This window comes from Cupressus sempervirens, chromosome 8, assembly GCF_028749045.1.
Source record: "Cupressus sempervirens isolate cs-2001-9-10 chromosome 8, ASM2874904v1, whole genome shotgun sequence".
NCBI classification, from domain to species: Eukaryota; Viridiplantae; Streptophyta; class Pinopsida; order Cupressales; family Cupressaceae; genus Cupressus; species Cupressus sempervirens.
The window spans coordinates 295368303-295394281 of NC_143125.1; the positions used below are offsets into that span (position 1 = coordinate 295368303).

At 36.0% G+C, this 25979-nt stretch overlaps 1 long non-coding RNA gene across 1 annotated transcript in view; it reads left to right on the top strand.

The window, feature by feature from the left end:
• Window positions 1-16007, top strand: part of LOC149542589 (uncharacterized) — a 38040-nt gene extending 22033 nt beyond the window's left edge. Inside the window, exon 2 of the long non-coding RNA XR_016355479.1 lies at window positions 15364-16007. This is a non-coding gene — a long non-coding RNA (uncharacterized LOC149542589). The remainder of the gene's footprint in view (window positions 1-15363) is intronic.
• The last annotated feature ends 9972 nt before the right edge of the window (window positions 16008-25979 follow it).

Consider the following 25979-nt stretch of genomic DNA (forward strand, 5'->3'; position numbering starts at 1 on the left):
CATTATCCGTGACCACTTGGACAACATTATCAGGACCCATTGACTCTATGACATCAATGAGAATGTGTGAATTAAATTCTTAATCTTTCACTTGCCCTTCACAATCAACTGCCTTAAAGAACATTGCCCCCTTAGGGCATACAACAATAACATTGATCAATGGATGGTTTCTACAATCTTTCCACCCATCCGAAATAATAGACACACCCCATCGAACCCAAGAATCTCTTATTGATTGAAGTTCAACCTCTACAAATTTTCTCTCATCATGTGATATGGTAATGCACAACTTCTCATAACGAGGTGGTCTGGAACCACAAAGTGCTTCATTTATTGCTTGCGCCATCTCTTTAAAATAAGGTGATCTCACAAAATTAAATGAAATGCCTTTTGCAATTAAACAACATCCAATTTTGTGATTGACAATGTCTCTCAATTCATTTTGGAACGCCCTATCTAGTGGGCCTTTCTTGCGGGTGAGTGGAGATGGGTCCTACATCTTCATCATTTGTAGTTGGCATAGGCAAAAAAGGATGTGTTCGTGTGCTTGTTTGATTGGATGGTGGTGCTGGTGTATTTGTTTTTTTGGAAGCACCACGTTTTGCTTTTGTAACTGCTCTATCAACATCTTCTTGCTCTTTTTCTAACGTTGCTATTTGTGCAGCTGGTAATCCCTTCTTATCTAGCCCACTACCCTGACACTGTTGATTTCTTCACCTGTAGGGCCCAAAAAATATAGTTTCACTTGGGAATAGGAGCTTCTATATTGTACATTGCAATAATTGCATTTTCATATGTATGCCCCACCCCCAAGAGATTGTGTGATTCTTGTTGGGTGTCTCCATAAAGGAGACCCCTTATCAATTTTGAAGTTTGGTGATCCAGCCCCACCCACTGAGCCTTGACTACTCATTGTTCTATTCTTGCAATCTAGAAAAAAATGAAAGAAAACCATGCTTCATACTTACATAAAAATTTGAAAATGTGGAAAACTATAAATAAATCAATAACCTATGAAAGAACTAAAGAATATGGTTGAAATGCATACCTTAAACATTTCTTGCAAGATATTTAGAGCTCCACAACTGATCTCTTCAAATCCAAGCACTTTACTTCAAACTAGCAACTATGAGAGAGCAAAATAGAGAGCAAATGTGAGCGTAAATGAACTTGCATAATGACTTAAAGGGTCGTTTTAGGGTTTCCACAAATTTTTTTTTTAAAAAAACTTCATTGGGCCCACTTTTACATTTTTCTTTTGCCTCCACTCAACTAAGATCTAACAATGTAGAACACAAGATGCACACATGTTTGAGGAAACGCTCATGGGAAAAAACAAAGACAGTATTGCTTATATAGGAAACTTCTTACAATCTTTGCAGGCACTAACCGGAGACATCAATACATCCACTGAGCATCAACTCAGAAAGAGACAACAATCTCTAATAATGAGAGGTGTCAACCTTCCAATCTTATTCTAAATTAGGCACTGACTGACCTTTGTAATGTAATATAACAATTTGTTTGCATTGTTTTGGCATCTGCCCAAAATCACCATTAAATATCTGCTCACAACACCATCAAAATTTCCCTTAAAACTCTGCTCTTAAATCTGCAAAAACATCTCCACTTAGATCTGCAAAATGATCTTCAATGAGTGCTCATGAATCTGAAATATTTCTGTGCGCAAATCTGCATTATAGTCTTCAATTAATGTTTTCAAACTGCAATATATCTGCTCCAAAATATGTCCGACTTTTTTTTCCTGCAAATCTGCTCTCATTGCCTGAAAGATCTTCAATAAATTTTTGCACAAATGATTCTTAAAAAACTTCTTTTTTAAACCTTTCATAAACACCTTTCACTCAACAGTCATGCCTCCTCAATTAGGTCGGCTTAGCAGATTGAAAACTTATAAATTTTAAAATATTTTTAATTTGCCAAGGTAGGCTGTCACGACCCCTAACTTTACATAAATAAATCATGTGAAAGCAGCAACTCATTGGAGACATTTGTATCGACAATAACAGAGATTTATTGCCTCTGCATAGCGGTGACTGTGACATTGTAATCGCCTTCTTAAAAGCTAAAGTTTAATCATCAAAGTATTTATCTGCAGATATCAGCTGGGGGAGTAATTACTATATCTGCTGTTATATAATATTCTTCAAAATTGTTGGTGCTGACCCTTGGGCAACACCCACCATGACTATATTTGATATATTTGATATTCTATTATGTTGAGCGATAATGTGTGGGGTCATTGATAGTAATATGTGGAGTAGTTATCTGGCTTCATGGAAAGTATGATATTAAGTATACGAAAGCGAAGACATCAAACTAATCATGGAAAGCTATGAAGACAGAAACTGTCACCACTAGTAATAAACATCTAATTAGTTATTGTTAATTTAAGAAGCATTAGCATCTTGAGTGAAGTGATATGATTATTGTGAAGACACAACTGTTCATTGATTGAAAAGTCACAACCATTGATGGAAGGAGGATATATTAGGGATAAAGTCTACCATAATCATCAAGCATCAAATTTATGGCACCCTAATCAACTTTCTTATGACAAGAAAACATAAAATATATTGTGAACCATTTCTAAAAAGGACCTATATCTAGAAGGAAAGAGGTAATTGGGAAGAAATATTGTGATATATTCCATGTCAATCATATAACCAAAGAGGTTGAAGCCTCTCCAAGGTTCATGGAGAGTTTTTACAGATGGAAATCCGTAACTTATATCAAGTTTATCGACAAAAGCCCCTACCTTGACCAAAAATTGGAGACATTCATACAAAGGAAATTGTTTTAATTGGAAAGAATAATCACAGCAGAAAACAAGGATAAGTTATTATTTTAGAAATATTTCATAAGCAAGTTTGGATATTTTTATAAAAACTACAAGTTAGGTTTTCAGTTACTGGTAATGTAATTTTGGCACGCCTTTTTTAAGACTACTCTACTGGGTGTTCATACAAAAATTTTAAGTTCTTTTTGCTTCTGGATCCCTTGTATCGAGAGGCTACAGTTGAGTCCAAGCTGTCTCATAGATTATGCTACCTAGTTTATCAGGGTCTTCCTGTTGGGTGTTTAGTTCTTTGACTGTATTTGGACTATTCGGTTGCACCAAAAACTATAAAATTGCCAGTACTTAATTCTACAAAAATGGGGAAAAAATCAAATCATATGTGAATTTTGCCTTATTTTACATGATGACATGGTTTACTGAATTTGAAATCTCTTTCATCTCACTGAGAAATCTAAAATTCTGATTAATTATTACTTCAGCTTATTTCTGATCTTATGACCTAAGGATTAGGTCTGGAATTGCCTTTCATTTGGTGGAGAGATTGGCACTATAAGTGTAGTGTACCTCTCATAACCTACCCTCCCGGGCCTGTATAATTTTTTAGATTTTTAAATCCTCAGACTTTTTATACTTGGCCTTTGATAAGCTTATTAGCTAATGAGGTCTTCAAATTCTTTCCTTAAACTTTGGCTTTCTCCATTTCCAGTGTCTTTTAGAGTTTAGCATTCAGCTGAAGGTGATTCCTTTCTTATGGTGCTTAGCTTATCAAGGTCTTCTTGTAGGGGAATGAATGTGCCATCTATTTTTTTTAAAATCCTGAATGTTCAGCTTGTGATTCACTAAGACCTTCAAGTATCTTTTTTGATGTAGGAGCATCCCGGCTGAATGGCCAGTTGGCATCAACCAAAATATATATTCGTTTGTTGTCTTTGGTTTTATTTTTGTTTTTTAAAATGATTTTGTGGTTTTGGCATCTCTCATTCAGCTTGCAGAAGCTCGACTACGAGCGTTGAGGGTGAAAGGGAAAGATTAACATAGGGATAATAACAGATGCCTCAGAGTTTTGTCAACTTATTAAAAAATTGCAAAGAGGCTGGTGCAAAGCCAAATTCTGCAACCTTGCTAGCATTCTCAGTCGGAGAACAGAGTGTGGACATCCATCAATCATAAGAGATTGATCTGTGTATGTAAATATAGAAGCACAGTCAGGCATGTGAAACTAGTTGACACTAATTGCAGAATATGCACAAAATGGAATTGTTGAAAATGGTTTTATACAATTCACAGTGGAAAGCCGAAAATTCCAACTTATGAATATTACACTGTTGGAACGGGATACAAATATACATGGAAACAGACATGGAAAGCTGTAGGTAAACAGATTTGTCACTGTAAAAATGGCCCAACGGAGTGTATGTGCCATGTGGCAAACTGTTCACAACAGTTGGATAGGCCCTTGATATGCGATCTTCCTCTGCATTTAGAGGTGCAGCCCCCTCGTATGATATAATTTTGAAGTTTTTCAAATAAAAGTGAAATCAAACTTTAAAAGATAAATAGAAAGCCATTGATGATGAATGCACCACACGACTTCAAAGCTTTCCCGAACTAACTTAAAATCGCTAATAACAGCAATCAAGATTTACGTTTAAGAACTATTACTAGCACAATGCTGATCCAAAGATTCATAAACATTTGCACCATATCGTGAGAATGCTCACTACAAAGAGAATCAACATTTCTAACAATTTAGATTCGGAAAAAGAGAACTCAAATTGCACGTTCCTTTATTTTCTTGCACCAAGAACCTAAGAGGAATTTCTGATTACAAAGACAAAATTTGTACATACTTCCCAAGTATTGTCTTCTAATCAAAATTTTAGCATAGTGCTCCCTTTTTCTAAAGTCCAAAAAGTCCATAGACAAAGATAAGACGATTTCTTATATAGAGATGGAGGTTAAGAACTACCTTTCTGTGGTTAATAACTACTTCCCAAATATGTGATTTGGTTGAGGTTAATTAACCTCTACAAAATTAACTCCAAAATGGAAAAACTGGTTCTTTACAAGATCACATTCAAAAGACATGAGATTTGACAGAACTATCAAATAGGTAGCTTTGTGGACATGAGAGTGTAGATTTCCTCTTATCCGTCCATGGCCAGCTTACTAGCAATTTAGCCTCGAAATCTGTGCACGTTTAAACCACATATGCTGTGTCTTTCCTTAGAAACATGTATTTTTAAGGGATTGATTTGAACAATTTGTTGTTCACTATCTTATTACAATTTATGTGCACGCTCTCTCTATATTGCAGTTATTGACATGTGATCACAGTGCTTGACTTGACCAATCTTCCTGGTGATGCCTAAGAAGGCCTTTTCTTCACCATTTCATAAAATAGTGTAAAGTTCTCCTTTGTAACACAACACCATGTCTGCGGATTAAAATAAACATATGACCCCTTCTCATACGTATTTGTCTTGATTTCAGGCTCATCGTTTCCAGTACGTGTTTAACTGTACACCAAGGTTTTTATCGTACACCCACCCTTTGTCACACAATTCATTAGCCGCAAGACGCTGAGCCTCATCATTTGGCATACTATAAAATAAGTAGAAAAGTGTGTCCCGTTTTATAGTAGCAATATAGCCTGGATTTAACCTTGGAACTTGAGGTCTCAAATAACAGCTTGGAAGGTTGTATGGTAGCGAAGGATTAGGAATTCTTGCAAACCAAGGGAAATTATGTGTACCATACATATTATCATATACACTAAAAGTTTTGTACTCTCGGCCCACAGCTAAAGTTGTGACATCTGAGTACCTCCCACTGAGAACATTTGCTAAACCTCTCAATCCAATGCGGTGAGAATTATCTTCTTCATCTTTACTTGAAGTACGTTCACTTTTCTCATTAGCTGTATCATTTGATTTGTGCTTCAATATATCATTGTGCCGGGTATAAAGATGTAAACCCCCCTGTGTCTGTGTTACCCACTCGCTGCAGTGCATTGTTAGGAATGACCTGAGTGTAGACTGGAAGAGTTTGAGTGTACATTGGAAGAGTCGTATAAGGACTAGGATATAAATGAGGTGGTATTACAGTAGGAAGATAAGTTATGTTCGCACTATAAGTATTGGGTAGTGGTGCACATGCAACTCCTTGGTTGACTTTTTGCACACAGTGACAACGTGCCTTGACTATGATTGTGCAAATACCTCTGATTTCCATTGGGAGTTGCGGGTTGAAGGATGGAATTTTCAAACAGTCCACATGTCGTGCCTAAGATCAGATCGACACACAAGCATTTTACCAAACAGTTAACATGCCTTCTTTGAGATGCCACATCTTATACTTTATTTGCCACATGACAAACAATTCGCACACAATCCTCACCAATTCTTTCTTTTATACTTGGACTGATTCCCATGTCACTGCAGATTTGGATCATCGGTTTCTCTTCCACGATGTGTTCAGTTCTATTCACCAACCAACCTCTCTATGTGCCACGGCTGGAAAAGATGTGGATCATCGTGCATGCTCCTCTAAGATTTTGAATCGCTCCACCAAGCTCTTTGCATTTTACCATATCTATGGCTATGTTTGCATCATCTCGTGATCGGACTGGTGTCTAAAGTGGGCCAAACATTTTGTCAAGCAGTTATCATATCTTCTTCATATCTGATCAAGGTGCCACAAACTCCAAACTCTTTTCACATAGTGAATTCAATTCATTTGAAAGTGATTTAATAACACCATCCAATGTGCCGCGCGCTGAATTGAGAAAATGATAGAGGTTGATTTGTCAAGAAAGTCACATGCTCAGGTTGTTGACCGTTACTTCTATATTCAAATGCTTTTCAACTCTTGGAAAATTTGAACATGGCCCATGCTCACTGCGTAGATTCTCTTCAATATATGAGTAAGTATTTTGAGAGCTTCTCAAACTCAGACGCTTTTTGTTTGGCTCTGCATAATCCCCACTGTCTTTACCTTTCATTTTTTTATCAACTGAAAGGTTCATAACCATCTCAAAGATATGTGTTTTCAGCCTCTTACCTTAACCTTTTTGGACAAGAGGTTAAGGTTAATGGTTCGGAATACGTGTTTTAGAAATTTATCTTAACCTCTTTCTGATAGAGAGGTTAAGATTTCAAAGTGAAACACATGTTTTGGAACCCGAATCTTAACCTTTTAAAAGGTTAAGAAGTTAGGGTTAATGGTTCAGATTACGTGGTTTGGAATTTTATCTTAACCTCTTCAAAGGTTAATGGTTAAGATTTTGATTGAAAATATGTATTTTTGTTCCTTCCATTAACTTGTGACACAACTTTTGACTCGGAAGCCGGATTTCAAAAATTCAAAGTGTTGGACGGAGCTGGTGATTAGCTAGAGGATTTGAAATCATGAGACTGCCAAGAATTGGATAAGTTTTCGAACACTTAAAAAATTAAATTTTTATGTCCTGCACATTTTGATTGAAAATTTTGAAATTTGGGTATGATAAATACCAGGGCAACAGCTGAGTCTGCGAAACCAGAGATTCTAGGTTCGATCCCCAACAAAGTCGCCAAGTAAACTATTGCCCTGGTATTTATCATACCCAAATTTCAAAATTTTCAATCAAAATGTGCAGGACATAAAAATTTAATTTTTTAAGTGTTCAAAGACTTATCCAATTCTTGGCAATCTTATGATTTCAAATCCTCTGGCTAATCACCAGCTCCGTCCAACACTTTGAATTTTTTAAATCTGGCTTCCAAGTCAAAAGTTGTCACAAGTTAATGGAAGGAACCAAAATATGTATTTTCAATCAAAATCTTAACTATTAACCTTTGAAGAGGTTAAGATAAAATTCCAAAACACGTAATCTGAACCATTAATCTTAACTTCTTAACCTTTGAAAAGGTTAAGGTTCGGGGTCCAAAACACGTGTTTCACTTTGAAATGTTAACCTCTCCATCACAAAGAGGTTAAGATAAATTTCTAAAACACATATTCCGAACCATTGACCTTAACCTCTTGTCCAAAAAGGTTAATCAGTCGCCTGTAATGAGGTAAGATGGTATTGCCACATGAGAATGTGTTTCCAGTTCTACAACCGAATCTTGGCTTCTAGGACACACAAGAAGATATTATTTTGGATTTGAACTCTTTAGCCTCTTCGATCTTTTGGAAAATTTGCAGTAAGCAAGGATGAACCATTCTAGGATCTAGCCTCGTGCTGCTATAGAAATTCTTCAAGAATTCAACTTGTAGAGGCTCATTGGGAATCTGTTTCTTGGGATATGAAAAGTATTCATCATCACTGTCGCTATCACTCACTTTCAACTTTCCCTTTGTACTTAACCATGTTTTGAATTCGAACCTTGGATAGAGTTGCCAATAATTCAATCTTTTAAATAGAGTCGCCAACCTTCATTCAAGGGAAGGTACCTTTTATCAACCATGTTATTGGTTATTGTTCACTTGATCTTGGATGTGACCAAGATTTTGCCTGTTTTTTCTTGAAATAGAAACTATTCTTTCAATTACCACAACGTTTTGACCAATAGGAGCTCTTCGCAAGATTTCCCCGAATTCTTCTTCTAGAACTTGGTTCACTTGATGTTATTGTTGAGTAGTTCGTCTACACCTCCAGGCTAAAGTGTTCAAATCTGAAATAATATCTTCTTGTGTGTCCTAGAAGCCAAGATTCGGTTGTAGAACTAGAAACACATTCTCATGTGGCAATACCATCTTACATCATTATAGGTAATTGATTAACCTTTTTGGTCAAGAGGTTAAGGTTAATGGTTTGGAATACGTGTTTTAGAAATTTATCTTAACCTCTTTTTGATGGAGATGTTAAGATTTCAAAGTGAAACAAGTGTTTTGGACCCCGAACCTTAACCTTTTTAAAGGTTAAGAAGTTAAGGTTAATGGTTTAGATTACGTGTTTTGGAATTTTATCTTAACCTCTTCAAAGGTTAATGGTTCAGATTTTGATTGAAAATACGTATTTTGGTTCCTTCCATTAACTTGCGACAACTTTTGACTTGGAAGCCGGATTTCAAAAATTCAAAGTGTTGGACGGAGTTGGTGATTAGCCAGAGGATTTGAAATCATGAGACTGCCAAGAATTGGATAAGTCTTCAAACACTTAAAAAATTAAATTTTTGTCCTCCTGCACATTTTGATTGAAAATTTTGAAATTTGGGTATTGATATATACCAAGGCAACAGTTGAGTCTGCGAAACCAGAGATTCTGGGTTCGATCCCTAGCAGAGTCGCCAAGTCAGCTGTTGCCTTGGTATTTATCATACCCAAATTTCAAAATTTTCAATCAAAATGTGTAGGACATAAAAATTTAATTTTTAAAGTGTTCGAAGACTTATTGAATTCTTGGCAGTCTCATGATTTCAAATCCTCTAGCTAATCACTAGCTTCGTCCAACACTTTGAATTTTTCAAATCCGGCTTCCGAGACAAAAGTTGTCACAAGTTAATGGAAGGAACCAAAATACGTATTTTCAATCAAAATCTTAACCATTAACCTTTGAAGAGGTTAAGATAAAATTCCAAAACACGTAATCTGAACCATTAACCTTAACTTCTTAACCTTTAAAAAGGTTCAAGTTCGGGGTACAAAACACATGTTTCACTTTGAAATCTTAACCTCTCTATCAAAAAGAGGTTAAGATAAATTTCTAAAACACGTATTCCAAACCATTAACCTTAACCTGTTGTCCAAAAAGGTTAAGGTTAGAGGCTGAAAACACGTATCTTTGAGATGGTTATCAACCTTTCAATTGATAAAAAAATGAAAGGTAGAGACTGTGGGGATTATGCAGAGCCAAACAAAAATCATCCGAGTTTGAGAAGCTCTCAAACCGCTTACTCATATATTGAAGAGAATCTACGCAGTGAGCATGGGCCATGTTCGGATTTTCCAAGAGTTGAAAAGCATTTGAATATAGAAGTAACAATTGACAACGTGAGCATGTGACTTTCTTGACAAATCAACCTCTATCATTTTCTTAGTCCAACCCGTGGCACATTGGATGGTGTTATTAAATCGCTTTCAAATGAATTGAATTCACTATGTGGAGAGAGTTTGGAGTTTGTGGCACCTTGATTTGATATGAAGAAGAAGATGTGATAACTGCTTGACAAAATGTTTGGCCCACTTTAGACACCAGTCCGATCACGAGATGATGCAAACATAGCCATAGATATGGTAAGATGCAAAGAGCTTGGTGGAGCGATTCAAAATCTTAGAGGAGCATGCACGATGATCCACATCTTTTCCAGCCGTGGCACATAGAGAGGTTGGTTGGTGAATAGAACTGAACACATCGTGGAAGAGAAACCGATGATCCAAATCTGCAGTGACATGGGAATCAGTCCAAGTATAAAAGAAAGAATTGGTGAGGATTGTGTGCGAATTGTTTATCATATGGCAGATAAAGTATAAGATGTCGCATCTCAAAGAAGGCATGTGAACTATATGGTAAAATGCTTGTGTGTTGATTTGATCTTAGGCACAACATGTGGACTATTTGGAAATTCCATCCTTCAGCCCACAATTCCCAATGGAAATCAGAGGTATTTGCACAATCATAGTCAAGGCACGTTGTCACTATGCGCAGAATGTCAACCAAGGAGTTGCATGTGCACCACTACCCAATACTGACAATGCGAACATAGCTTATCTTCCTATTATAAAACCACCTCATTTATATCCTTGTCCTTATACGACTCTTCCAATGTACCCTCAAACTCTTCTAGCCTACACTTAGGTCATTCTTAACAATGCACTACAGCAAGTGGGTAACACAGACATAGGGGGGTTCACATCTTTATAGCCGACACAATGATATATTGAAGCACAAATCAAATGATACAACTAATGAGAAAAGTGAATGTACTTCCAGTAAAGATGAAGAAGATAATTCTAACTGCGTTGGATTGAGAGGTTTAGCAGATGTTCTCAGTGGGAGGAACTTAGATGTCTCAACTTTAGCTGTGGGCTGAGACTACGAAACTTTTAGTGTACATGATAATATGTATGGTACACATAATTTCCCTTGGTCTGCAAGAATTCCTAATCCTTCATTGCCATACAACCTTCCAAGCTGTTATCCGAGACATCAAGTTCCATGGTTAAATCCAAGCTATATTGCTACTGTAAAATGGGACACACTTTTCTATATATTTTACAGTATGCCAAATGATGAGGCTTAGCTTCTTGGGGCTAATGAATTGTGTGACAGAGGGTGGGTGTACCATAAAAACCTTGGTGTATGGTTAAACAAGTAGTGGAAACGATGAACCTTAAATCAAGACAGATACGTATGAGAAGGGGTCATATGTTTATTTTAATCCGTAGACATGGTGTTGTGTTACAAAGGAGAACTTTACACTGTTTTATGAAATGGTGAAGAAAAAGCCTTCTTAGGCATCACTGGGAAGATTGGTCAAGTCAAGCACTGTGATCACATGTCAATAAGTGCAATATAGAGAGAGCGTGCACATTAATTGTAATAAGATAGTGAACACCAAATTGTTCAAATCAATCCCTTAAAAATACATGTTTCTAAGGAAAGACACTTAGCATATGTGGTTTAAACGTGCACAGATTTCAAGGCTAAATTGCTAGTAAGTTGGCCATGGACGGATAAGAGGAAATCTACACTCTATGTCCACAAAGCTACCTATTTGATAGTTTTGTCAAATCTCATGTCTTTTGAATGTGATCTTGTAAAGAACCGGTTTTCCATTTTGGAGTTAATTTTGTAGAGGTTAATTAACCTCACCCAAATCACGTATTTGGGAAGTAGTTGTTAACCACAAAAGGATAGTTCTTAACCTCCATCTCTATATAAGGAATCGTCTTATCTTTGTCTAGGGACTTTTTGGACTTTAGAAAAAGGGAGCACCATGCGAAAATTTTGATTAGAAGATGATATTTGGAAAGTATGTACAAATTTTGTCTTTGTAATCAGAAATTCCTCTTAGATTCTTAGTGCAAGAAAATAATGGAATGTGCAATTTGAGTTCTCTTCTTCTGAATCTAAATTGTTAGAAATGTTGATTCTCTTTGCAATGAGCATTCTCACAGTATGGTGCATATGTTTATGAATCTTTGGATCAGCATTGTGCTAGTAATAGTTCCCAAGCGTAGATCTTGATTGTTGTTATTAGCGGTTTTAAGTTAGTCCAGGAAAGCTTTGAAGTTGTGTGGTGCATTCGTCATCAATGGCTTTCTATTTATCTTTTAAAGTTTGATTTCACTTTTATTTGAAAAACTTCAAAATTATATCATATGAGGGAGCTGCCCCTCTAAATGCAGAGGAAGGCCACATATCAAGGGCCTATCCAACTGTTGTGAACAGTTTGCCACATACACTCTGTTGGGCCATTTTTACAATGACAAATCTGTTTACCGACAAAAGCACAGCAAGTAGAGACTTCAAAGTTTTGAACTAATACAGCTGCAGATGCCTATGACAATGCAGCAGAAAAAAATAATGTTTTTAAGAAGGACAACGCTTCAGAAGTAATGCCAGAAGGAGAAAAAGAAACCACGTAAGGCGTTTTTAATGGAAATGAATAAGGACTGCAGAAACAAAATGTGGGTGAAAGTGCTACACGAAATTAACACAGGTGACAACTTGGCAAACATGGTAGAGACCAAAGGTTGCCAGCCAGAAAACCAATCATGTACCTGCATAAAGACGAAAGTAGAATGTTGTAGATCGAAAATGAATATCTAATAAGCATTGATTGGTTTCAAGGGAAGAGGAAGGGTCTGGGTAAAGAAAAGGCAAGGCATCAATGAATTTGAATTTGAGTTGACGGGGAACAAAATTTTCAAGGTGATATAAGTCAGGGAAGAGAAGCAATGGGCTGTGGCTGCATAGCTGGAAGCAGGACGTTACAATTCCAATGGTGGTTCAAACTCAAGGATGCACAGAACAGAGGAATAGAAGAATGTTGATGTGTGCATAGGGAGAATGAGGAATTTGTCTGTGAGTTTCGAGAGGCTAACAAAAGGCCCCAGTTTTGATACAAAATAAAGATTGTTTCTATGCTGCAATCTCGTGTTATTATCATTTGAATTCGTGAGCAGAGAGTCTCTGCTTATTGAGTTTGTGTTTTGTGCAAGAGGAAGTGTTCTTGTTTGCACCATTTTCAGAACTTTGTGTCAGGTGCAAAGTTCAAGGTTGCTTTTCTCCCTATCATCAGGAGTCCATCATACAGCAGATTTCTGGCTTTGGGAATTTTGTTCATTGGTCTAAATATTTTACTTTCATTTGGAATTTCTTCTAATGTTCCCTTTCTGATAAAGGATTTAATAATAAATAATAAAAATATTAAAATAAAAAAGAACATAGATAGAATTAAAATTGAAATATTAAAGATTAAATTAAAATACAATTAAATTAATCAAGTTTAATAACTGGGCAGAAGGTATGAAATGAACAGATTGTTGGAATCAGTTGCTGCTGTGCCAAAAGTGCAAACTATCAACACTTGATACAGATGCGAGATTAATTTGACCCATGAGAGGCTGTTAAGCTATGTCATGAGTCCCAAAGGAGGTGCTGACCACCAAGTCAACAAATTTTTAACTCCTTCAAACCTGAGATATAAAACGGAGAAGAGAATTTCATTTGGAGTTTGAGAAGGAGAAAAAAAGAACGAATGGAGCATGGGAACTAAGGATAAATGGACGAAGAGTAAGAATGGGATGAATTGATGAAGGGTTGTGACTCTCTTGAAAGGTTTTAAATTTTAATAATGAAAGGTTGTGACTCTTCCATCGCAGAGATATAAATAAGAGGAAAAGTCATTTGTTGAAAGCATGGAAGGGATCATCATTAGGAAGATAATCATAGTAACTTTTGTTTTAAAGGCATAGAGAAGGGAGCATAGGAATTAAGTTAGAATTCATAGAAGAAAAAGAGGGAAGGGAAAGAAAATATGGAAGTAATTTCCAAAGGGATAGCAATGATGAAGGGTTGTGACCCTTGTGAGGGGTGTGACCATTGCAAGGGGCAGCTATGTTGAAGAGATGTGTCTCTCCCTCAGATTGAAATATATAAAGAGAAGGTTGCATTTGAGGAGGTCATCCGAGGGAGATGCTGGGGACTAATATATTATTTGCAAAGGCCATGACGGAAAATGGTGGCTCAATTCTTTTGAAAGGTGGTGACCCTTTCACCAATAATGTATAAAGGAGAAATAATTCCAAGCATTCAAAGATCATTTTATCTACCATCACTGGCCAATGTATCAAATCACTCAATCTATGAATTCGACATTCATTCAATCATTGTTCACTAACATACCAAATCATCAGATCAAAGGAAATCATTTTTCCATTCATCAAACATCAATTGGGAATCAAGCAAACAGACCTGCAATCAAATTTTCAATCAGTTCAACTAATCTATATTAATTGTTCAATTACCAGAAGGAAGAAGAGATAAAAGTAAGAAATCTGTTTACGATTATTTTATGTGGATTAAATAGGTAGCCCAGAATTATGATGCTATTCATAGATGTGAATACATACTTGTGTACAGCTAATCTTCATAACACTGATTTTACTTATATCACAATACCAATTCAGAAATATAATAAGTATTTGACAGCTTACATATAGATATGCATACCGAATTATATACATCTGCATGCCTGTGAACTAATTTGCATTTCATCTGTTAAAACACAAATGTTGTAAAATAGAGTTCGTCTTGCATGTTCTCTGTCTGCTACAATCAGCCATTTAGGGGAAATGAGGTAGTCACGGGATGGAAAATGGCAATGAGATCACCTTTTAAGCATGTCACCCCATGTTATGCGACTGAGGAGTCCCATGGGACCCAATGGGGACAAGGGGACTTCCTTTAAGCTTTGGAAGGAGGGACTTTCTAGGCACCCTGCTGTGAGTGTTCCTCTTGATCTCTATCATGGTGTACTGATGCACGATGCATATGGATGTTCAAACAGTGGAGTTGAGGTAGAAGTGACAAGGATGAGGAGAATAGTGACGGGACACCACACTAGTTACACCACCTCATTTGTATGGCAAGGACCACATGAGGCCAGGAGGGGTGGTATATCCACTTTTAGGCCTAGGGTAGGGGTTTCATGGGAACCTGATCAGATTAACTTATTACTTCTATTATTGAGACATTGTAAAATCTGATTCAAGCAATCTATTTATCTGATAGTGATGTATGTTTATTAAATCATTTCTAAGAATGTCTAGTTTTGAATTATGATTATAATTTTTTCTAACTTGCTTGCAGGACCTAAACCAAAGCGAACAGTATCTCTAAACCCTTATTTGTTTTTATAAAAAAAATTGAAATCTAGGGCAAATTGCGATACTCATAATTTGGGGGCTATACATTTCTTCAGATTTATTGTTTTGTTTCAGCTTGGAAATCAAGAAATTTTACAATTATAGCAATGAGCTCTTTCAACAGGATTTTTTCTCTTGAGAATGAAGTATATGTTCTTACTCTGTTTTTTTTTCATTTATAGTCACAGATGAAGCTGTCATTGGAGTTTGAATAACCCGTCATTTGTCGAGTTATTACACCTTGCACAATGAGCCGTTTTCTGGTTAAGTTTACTGTTGCTCTTTTCTGGGGTTGGGATGGAGGAGCAGTGACATAGCCATTGTTACAAGAATCCACACATAGAAGGCTTCTTCATCTCTTGCCAGTGAGGAGGGTAGATTTCCATTGTTACTACTCTTTCTTGGAGGGAATATCTTGCACGTAGTGTGGCAAGTTTTGGTGCAGTTGCTCCTCTATCTGGGTTGGGCATCCTTGGCACTTTGGCTTTTACTAGCACTACTGCAAAAGATGTGTGGGAGGCACTAGATCCTCCCCATTGAGGAACCTTTTGAATTGGTGTCTCCCTTACCGAAGGATAGTTCTCCATTTGGTGTGGATGCATGTGGTTAATTCTCCTTTTCTGCTTGGTAGTAAAGGGGCTGATTTAAAGCATTGATAGTTAATGCTTATTTTATGTTGGGTGCCATTATATTGGTGGGCCATGTATGCCTATCGGCTATGCTTTGATTGTAAAACCACTACCGTACTCAATGTTTTTATATTTTGTTTGATGGAATATCATGATGGCTTTTCCAATACAAATGCCAGAATTTTAGGTAGAATAAACTGTTTTCGGTTAATTGGTTTTTTCGTTGAGAAAATGCATCTAGATTGTAGAATAGGACACTGGTTGCAAAGTGGTTCAAGTTATACTGAAGGCTTATTTGTGCACTACTTTTTCAAATTAAGACTCAAATAAATTTTATAGTTAAAAATTTCTTTGCATGTGGCACTTCTGATATAACAAATGCCTTCCAGATTCAGCTTAATTAAAAGCATTGTTTGAAACAAGTCATTGATTTTTTTTCTTCAAGATTGTATAAATGTTCTTTGCTAGAGCAGGTACACTGAAGTAATAAATTTCAGAGCAGTAAAACATAACACTTTGACCTAGAATTGTGGATGTGCATGGGGGAAAGTACACACTTACCCTGAGACAGTCAGGACTAGTGTGTATTTTGGGAGTGAGGCATGTGCTTTGTGACGTGGTTTACGTGATCACAAAGTGACATTTGTTGTGCAGATTGGCAATGCACCTAAGCAAATACAAGCATTTCACTGCTTTGACAGTTTTTCCTATGGGATGGAACACACAATGAACATTTCTCAAATAGATTTTGGAAGAGATTGAAATGTTTTTTGTTTGCATGTAAGCATGGATGCTAACATTGATAGCAAGGGAAATGATTGCAACTTACAACCCGATTTGATGAGAGATACTAGGGAGTTAAGAGAGCTGTAGGCTATGATGTGGTGCTAATGCCAGAGTAGGACACATAGATCAATGCTAACGACATTGTTAATTGATGATAAGTGAGATGAGTACATTTTTCATGCCAACTAGGAAGATTGCCATCACCTCAGAGGATGGCATGGATTGGGTGAGTTCTGTTTTGTGGATGCAAGATGCATTATTGGACTTGGGACATAAAGGGAGCACTAGCATGACTATTTAGTAGGGGTAATCCCTCTCAGACTATGTTGTTGCTTGACACAAAATGTATTGGGATGCTAGAGGAGCCTTTAGTGTTGGGAGCTCTTATTAGTGATGATTTTATACTTGAAAAGACGAGGAGGTTTTCCTTGATTATATTGGCTAGTTATTATTCGAATGTGCAAGAGAGCGATAGAATTTGTGTATTGTCCTTGTGTCATAGCTTAGTTGTATAGGAATATAGATTTGGTTGGGTGGAGGTTGCGGCAATGTTGACACAATGAAATTGCCACAGGTTTTGGATTGGGAGCCAATAAGTATCCTTAGGTTGATTTGTGCTAGTGGATAGTGGGTTGAAACATATTGGTTCCTTGGGGACCTAGCCTATTAGAGGTTGGTGTTTGATAAGATTGATGCTATAGTCTGAAGGCCATCGTGGGGGTTGTGAGGAGTGAGTCCTTGATAGATTATACTTACTTCATGCTCCCATATTATGTTGCATTATTGACATGCTTTAATCATTTGATAGAATGCTAAATGCTAGACTAGGCATAATCAATTAGGTTTATGACAGGATGTGCTTATAGATGATTATGTTTTTGCACATGTGAATTTGGAAGGATTAATGAGGGCTTTGTGTAGATGCATATTTGGTGTACATTAAGTGGGATGCACACAAGGCATAGGGAGATCATTTGAGGAAATGTGCTTTAGGTGGGGAGAGAGAGCTTGTAGTTTGAGTGGGATAACTAATTGGTAGAGAAACATAGATTTGCTATAGAGAGAGATGAACATGCTTTAGAAAGGGATAACTTGATAGTTGACAGAGAGCTTGATAGCAGAGAGGGATAGGGTATAGACACAACTAAAATGATTGCATGTCAACATATAAAGGCTTTTTTGTGAGGAAGCTCAAGCATGTGTAATGTTAGTACCAATTTTTTTTGTAAGTGACAATATAGCTAGATAAGATGAGAAGAGAGACAATATATGCATTGTGTGAGACTTGGTATTATAGGTCATTGCATGATTAGGTAATGTTTGCAAGTCAAAGTTGACAAGTGACCAACTTTAGAGCTAGTGAATTAGGGAGATATGGGTGTTCTATTTTAGTTATATAGCTACTATTGCCTTCATCATGTTGGGGGCTAGATCTAAGGTCTTAAGGTAGTAGTGCTAGTTAGAGCTAGTGATGCTTGTGTTCCATACGTACAGACATCCATTCTTGCATATTAAAACACATGGCCACGACCACGTGCACACGCACACGCACACGCGCACACACATAGATTCTTACAATTCACAATGATTACTGTACTTGTTTTTGATATTAAAACAAAAAAGGGTGGTCCCTTACACCACTATACCACGAAGACGTTAAAACTACACACCAATACAATAATTTATAAGGAGGTCAAAGAAGAGCATTGACAATAGATTAGGAACATAGCTAGTAACCCATTTCAATAGTGGGTATTCAAGTCATCTTCAAAATGGGGAGGGGATTGTGAGTCTACATGGTGTTTTTTCCTTCGACGTTTGATAATCATTGAGGCAATAGTGTTAGTGATGTCCCCATCACAAGAGGAGGGTAGAGGAACCCCCAAAGAGAAAATCAACAATAGCACTAGAAACAGAGTGTTGGCAATGCTAAACTTCAATAGTTAAAGGTTGAGACAGATCATGAGCAATAACATTTAGAGAAGGGTCCATGTTGCCAGGAAGGGGCCAAAACAATAGTTGGAGGTAGACTCAGATCCATTGGGACAAAATCAACAACACGTTGAGGGGAGATATTATTAGCTCGTTAAGAGTAATCAATGGAGGAGTTGGAGGCCAAGATAGTTAAATGATCACCATTTGTGCCCTTTTACCAAGTGGCAACAACTTTACGATATGAGAGCTAATAATTTGGAGTTGCATAACTAGTAGAGTAACACCGTTTGCATCAAAAGGAGAGACCCTCATAATCCAATAATTGGGTGTAAGGTTTGTCCCCAGCCATGAAAACCACACCCCTTGGAAGGGATATCGAGATGTTAATGCCAACTAGAATGTGAGCAAAGATAGATGTGCCCATTGCAGTCACAACTTCATCTACAATTAAGAAACACCCAAAAGAGTTGCCAATGGCCTCAAAGAAATAGTTCTCCCAAAAATGAAGAGGAGGATTAGGGAAATGAACTCATATTGGATGCATGGTGAGAGGCTTAGTATGAGGATTAAGAGATTGTCCAAGGTTTGGTTGAGAGAGAAGGATCTCGTCACATCCACAATTTTCTCAATACAAAATCACGTTATTTAGCAAAATAAAAAAACCCTTTGCATAAGGGAAAAGCCTTAATGCCACTGGAGACTAGAGATATCCTAGAATTTGTCACCCATCGATGGAGATTTAGAAAAGGGGGCCAAAAAATAGTGAATCTACAAACCAACCCACAATGTTGGTAGAAATGCATATTATCCACCACATTTGGGCAAAACACAATGATATGGGAGGTCTTGGCACAGACAACGGAATGAGTTTTCACCTTTGTAGTAGTGACAAAAAACTCAGTAGCATGTGTAGTTCCATCCACCAATTGCAATAGAGTTTGGGGGAGGAACCCCAACCTTCATCTTAAGAGTAAGAGATCTCTCCACTACTAGTACCACAAACAAAAAAAGTCTCGAATCTACCTATAGTGAGTAGAGGGGACACACTTTACAGACCCAACCCTAATTCCAACCTTAGTGAGAGGAGGGTTAGAAGATCCAAGGGCAACATACCTAGGCAACCTAGTAGAGAACACAACCAATGAAGAGGAAGCCCCTACTGAGGCCCCCAACCCAAGTGCATTTGCCATGGCCAAGGATGGCAAAGTAGGGGTAGATGGAGGTTTGGATGGACTCAAAATGAGAAGAGAGCTCCTTTCAGAATGACTATTGATGTACTTTTATTGAGGATGAATATAGAGATGAGATTTTTACACACACCCACATATGATATGTACTTATCGAATCTTGCACTTTTTGGAGATTGAGGGATTTGTGCTAAGGATGCATATAGAGGATATTTTTACACACACACACACACACATGATTGATGTACTCTCTCTTTGATTTACTTTCGAAGATTGATGTACTCTTGTTGAGGATACATATAGAGATAATATTTTCACTCACACAAATCTCTCTCTATGTGTGTGTGCGCGCGCGTGTATTTTTCTCTTTCAATTGATACATGCTAGCATACACACATACACACACCAACACTCATACACATCATATAGATATACACAATGATTCATATACTATGGGGAGATTGTACTCTTGTTGAGGATGGATATATAGATGAGATTTTGATACCTTGATTCTGAGCACGATGTGACAGATTATAATCTTATGGTTATAGATTGATGTGTAGATGCACTATATGTGTGTTCATGTATACTTATGATGGATGATGTGGTTATGATCATGCACGCATATGGTTATGATTATAATTTTATTACATGTATGAGTATGATGATGTATGTCTACAATTATGATTACCAATTTATGATGAATGTTTTGATGGTGATGATTGAAATACGCATGAAGTGAGATGTTTAGCTTATGAAAAATCAAAAACCATTTTAAACATACTAACTTATGCTCAAGGGCATTTGACCAAAATTGCTTAAATATAGCTTGTCACTGCTTACCAGTGAAAGACAAACTCCATGTCATATTAAGGTAATCAAACATAGATATCTTATTACATCAAGTTTTAAATCCAACTTACTATATTTTTTTTGAATATTAGTGCCATTAGTTCATTTTCATTGTTTAAAAATATTAACTTGTAGTGCCTGCCGTCATTTACATCTTTCTAGATACATTGTTGCTATTATGGCCGAACTTTGTTAGACTAGTTTTATGTTGATGGTTAGTAGCATTGTTTTGAGACTATTAGATATTGTGCTATAGATTTAGTTGATATGTGATGAGATTACTTAGACTCTACATTTCATGTATGCATGATGAATATTACATTATTTCAGTTATTGATGATGATTAGTTAGATGGTTTATTATCACATGTTTTTTCTTATGGATACTTACCCCATACTTGCATGTGTATGGTGTGCATGTTTGTTCTCTTATTGTATAACGTTTTTGATGTGGTTAAGGAAGGGAGTCGTAGTCATCTGCTAGTCAGGATCTACACGATGCACCACTTCCTGCCATTGCCTATTTAGCTTAGCATATATATATATATATATATATATATATATATATATATATATATATATATATATATATATATATATATATATATATATATATATATATATATATATATAGTATGTACATGCATGGATTTTATGCCGGTTGCAAGTACTGGGTATCGACTTCCCTGAATTGCCAGGATGAGCGCACCCTATCGCACTATCTCAATGGTAAGAGAGGGGAGATAAATTCTCAAGTGCAAATCCTAAACCCTTAAACCAATTGTCTTAAAGAGGTAGGACAAGTATCCAAGATATTTTACCTTCCGAATGTGTCAGATGACATAATTCGTGATTTTTAACCCTTTAGACTGATTTTATGTGGATTGTTCTTTGATGGGTTTTCATATTTTATCTTGGAGGTCTATGGTGAATTTTCTATTAATTAAGTCTAAAATTAAAAGATTTAATTAATAATTTAATTTCTTTGGGGGAAAATTAATATAATATCATGATCTTTAGATATTTTGATTTTAATTAATTAAATGGGAATTAATTGACAAAAAAAATTAAATAAAAGAAATTAAAATTAATAATAATAATAATAATAAAAATAATAATAAATAATAAATAATAAATAAATAATAATAATAGAAATAATAAAAGAATTAAAATAAAAGTTATAAGTCTACCTAGGAGTAAGCGCACCTTTGTTATGCACGTATATCTACAACACAGGAGTTAACGCACAAATTAAGCGCATGGTGTCTACAACCTTGTGACTCATCTAAAAGGTTGGAAAAAAGCTCGTGCTTAGTTGTCAACGCTTATCTCATCTTCTGGTTGTTTCTAGAGACATTCTAAGTGCTTCTTGAGAGTTCTTTATATTCAGGCACTCCTAGAAGCTTGGGGAGTGTTTGGAGGACCTAGGAACGTTGGAGAAGGAAGGAGCTTGCTCTGCAGATTTTGAGGAGAAGGGATTTAGCATCAGTGTCCAGGTAGACACTTGTGATTTTTCCATATGATAGACACCCGCACCCCATACCCACTGCGGACCGCAAGTACTGCAACGACAGAGGGTACTATGTACCCGCTATCGCCGCAAGCCTTGCGACAACAGGGTATTGCTAACCGCGATAGCGGTTTTGTATTTTGTTATATGTTTTAAACAAAAAATGTTTTATGATGTATGAAATCGATTTTAATATATATCGATTTTCATAATTAATATTATTAAATATTAATAAATTTTAAATGTTAAATATTATATATTTTACTATTAATAATTAATAATTATTATATATTAATAATTTATGATTATTAGTGATATTTTATTTTAAATAAATAAGATATCAAATAAAGATGTAGTTATAATTAAACATTAAAATAAATTAGAATTTATTTAAGAGGTATGGGGATGTCTAATAGAATGTGACGATGTTTTTAAATGATTATAAAATTAGTTGTAAATGATAGACGATTTAAATAGATAATTCTTTCTAGAGTAATTTAGAGGAAATTGATCTTTTTAAAAGAGGAATCGTTTATCAATATAGAGATTAAGTAAAATATTTTAGATAATTGAGCTATGGGGAAAAACATTAATCCATCAAAACATATACATGGGTTAGGTAACAATGTACAATTTCTCCACTCGATATCTAAATTTGAAAACGAAAACTGAGACCTCCACACTTAATTCAACTATGCAATTTTAGCAAACCAAAACATGTGCTTGCATTTGTGTTTTCTCTATACTTCTTGTTTTGGGTTTTTGGGTTGACTAGTTGTTGACCAGTTATAGGACGTCTACCAGAGGCTCAGGGGTTATGATTGTGATGTCATGATGATGTCTTTTGATCTCAATCTTTTAAACTCAACCATGGTTATGCGATGGCATGCTGATTGATATTGTCTTTAGTCTTCTTGTGTAAGCTATGATATATGTAACCTTTTTATGAGTTATCGATCAGTTGTATTTGGATTACTTTCCAGTCACTTTGATGAAATTGAATTGTTTATCTGATCTTGATGATGTCATGTTGTGAAATGTTTTGACTCGACCATTTTGGAGTCTCGATCAATATTACTTTGAGATATTTCTTGGTTGCTTATTGAGAACCAATGGATATTGTGATTATCATTGACATTTTTGGTTGCAAGTAGAGAACTGTTGTAGTCATGATTATCTATGGATGCTTTTCAGTTGCTCATGGAGATTTGATGCTCTTATTATGGATTATCTTTTGGTATTTTTCTAGTCGCTTGTATAGGACTGTGGTGATTTTGTGATTTATGGTTCCACGAGCTCAGGGTAGGTTATCTACATGTATTGTCGGGAAGTGTCTTGCAATGGGGGCCAGGGCCCTAAGTGGCTGCCATGGTAACTCATTGTAAGTTGTTTTAATAAGTGAAAACATTACACTTAATACTGACTTAATAAACTTAATATGATAATTGTTTGTTCTCGCCCATGCCTCGAGTGCTAGTACAGACTAGGATGGGAGTAGAGAGAACGCTTGGTTGCAACCTTGCATTTCATAGTATGCCTCGTCAGTATGAGGGGATAGTAGTGGCTGCATAGGGATCACTATGGGGCCGGGGTCTATTGAGAGACTACCAGGGTAACTCTAGCGTGATCCGTGCGATGACACTTTCCTGCTTGCATATAGGTTTCCTACATGTCTTTGTTGTGCCTCTGGGATTAGATGTCGGTTTGTGTTGAAACCTTTGAGTTAGTATACTTTTAGGATTCTTGGACTTAGAAAGTACTTGTGCTATGTGATTTGATAACCTGTTTGGGACTTGAGACTATCTCCTCAGCGTGGTGGGAGTGGACCATTTAGGTTTCACGCAGTCGGGTGGTAGTACTTTTTCACTCTTACCATTTGAGATTCGTCCGAGACACCGTGGCTGATGTATTATGTTCATGGATTATGATGGTGGGCACATATCCTTATATTGATGATTAGCATATGATAGATGATGTTTGTTTTCTTATCTTATGCTCTACTTTACATGATTAGATTTCTTATGCATATGTTGTAGCACGTTAGATTTCTTTCTGCATATGATGTAGTATATTTTAGGAGTGACATTCCTATTATGATAATATCGATGATATGTTCAGTGATTTGGAATGTTACGCACAGAGGGATGGCTAGGGCCCACGATAGTCTTATGATGCTATTTACGTTTGGGAGGAACTGTGCACTTAGTTAGTTATGTTTGTGATATATGGTTATCTTTCATGATGGATGTTTATATCTTCTATGATGATGTATCATGTATGATATGTGGTTTCATTTACTTTATTGCATCATGGATTAGAATTAGGATGATGATGTACTTTATTTTCACAGATGTATATTCTTTTAAGCCTTTCATACTCTGTGACATGTACAGTGGATGATTGAGCATTCTGAAATATAATTTACTAAAAGGACATTTGGAACAAAGTATATTGTTTTAAGAACGTTGGACTTATCATTATTATTTCACGAGGATGTGATGTTAGATGGAATCATAAATAGTTAATTTAGATGTGATTCAATATTAAGGGATCCTTGAAGAATGTAACCTATTATGTATGTTTACTTTCAGATAAATCATGTTATTGCTTTCGCTACTATGTTATGAATGGTTTTACTTTCATGATTTAAAAAAAAAGTGCTACCAAACTTAGTGAAATTTTAGGTTAATTCTTTGGATCCCCTGGCGGGGCGTTACACAACTTCTTATATTTAATCTTTGAATATTTGAAGGGTTCTACAAGATTACTTGAGAGTAATGTAAATCCTCCAATTGGGAGGAAATCAAAATCTATAACTCAAAGAGGCCCATGATTTTAGCTAGCCTTCACTCTTTATGTCCTTAAAATATTTAATCTTTTTAGAGGATGAAATCTTAGTGGAACGACCTTGAAGCAATATTAAAAGCTTTACCTTTAATCTCAAGGTTTGAAAAAATTGATCTTTCACTATGAAACTCTTTGTTGTGATTGAATATACCATTATTAATAAAAAACTTTTTCATTAAGTCTCAACTCTTCCATATTCTTCTAAAAACAATAGAGTCTACATAAACATTTGGGAAATTACAAGTAAGCAAGTCACAAAAGGGTAACCTCTTCCAACACTAGGTCTTCTTAGGGACAAGATGAACATTGTTCCTAGCACCTTCTAGGGATCATCCCCCATCAAGGCTTTAAGAATATATTTTAAAATACGTGTTATTCAATGAAACCTCAAATATTTCAAATACAAACCCTTGTACATTTTATTGAAACATGATCACTCCCACTTGACGAAGTGTTTGTTCTTCTTTCCTTTGTCACCTGATTGCAAAATTTAATTTTCTTTTGAATTTCAATAAATTGATAACTATTAAGAGCCAAACAAAAGTATAGTACAAGCTATAAGAAGAAAGGTTTTTTTTTTTTGTCACAAATCTAGGTCCTCCTTACAAAGGATAAAAATGTTTATTCCATTTATCCAACCTACTACTAATCTTTCTAACAAAAATTCATCCTAAATGGGATCCCTGATTATATAACCAACTTGGTAACCCTCCCTATTAGATATCATACTTCGTAAACCCCTTTTATTTATGGAAGAGGGTGGAGGGGAATCATGATGATGAAGCATAATATATTTTACATTAGACAATTTAGCACTGCTAGTAGAGAATGATAAGTTCAAATTTGGCATAAAAACTAGCCCACATTTCCTTTGTCAAGCTCTAAAAATAGGACAATGTTATAAAAAAATTGCATATTAAGTAGGTCATCCTTATGATGGAGAGAGATAACTTTAATCCTAGGGATCAATGAAGACTCCTTCAATAGGTAAACTAAAGCATCAGAAACAATAAAAGTGATTTTAGCGGCAAGTGGGCATCCTTCTATAGTATA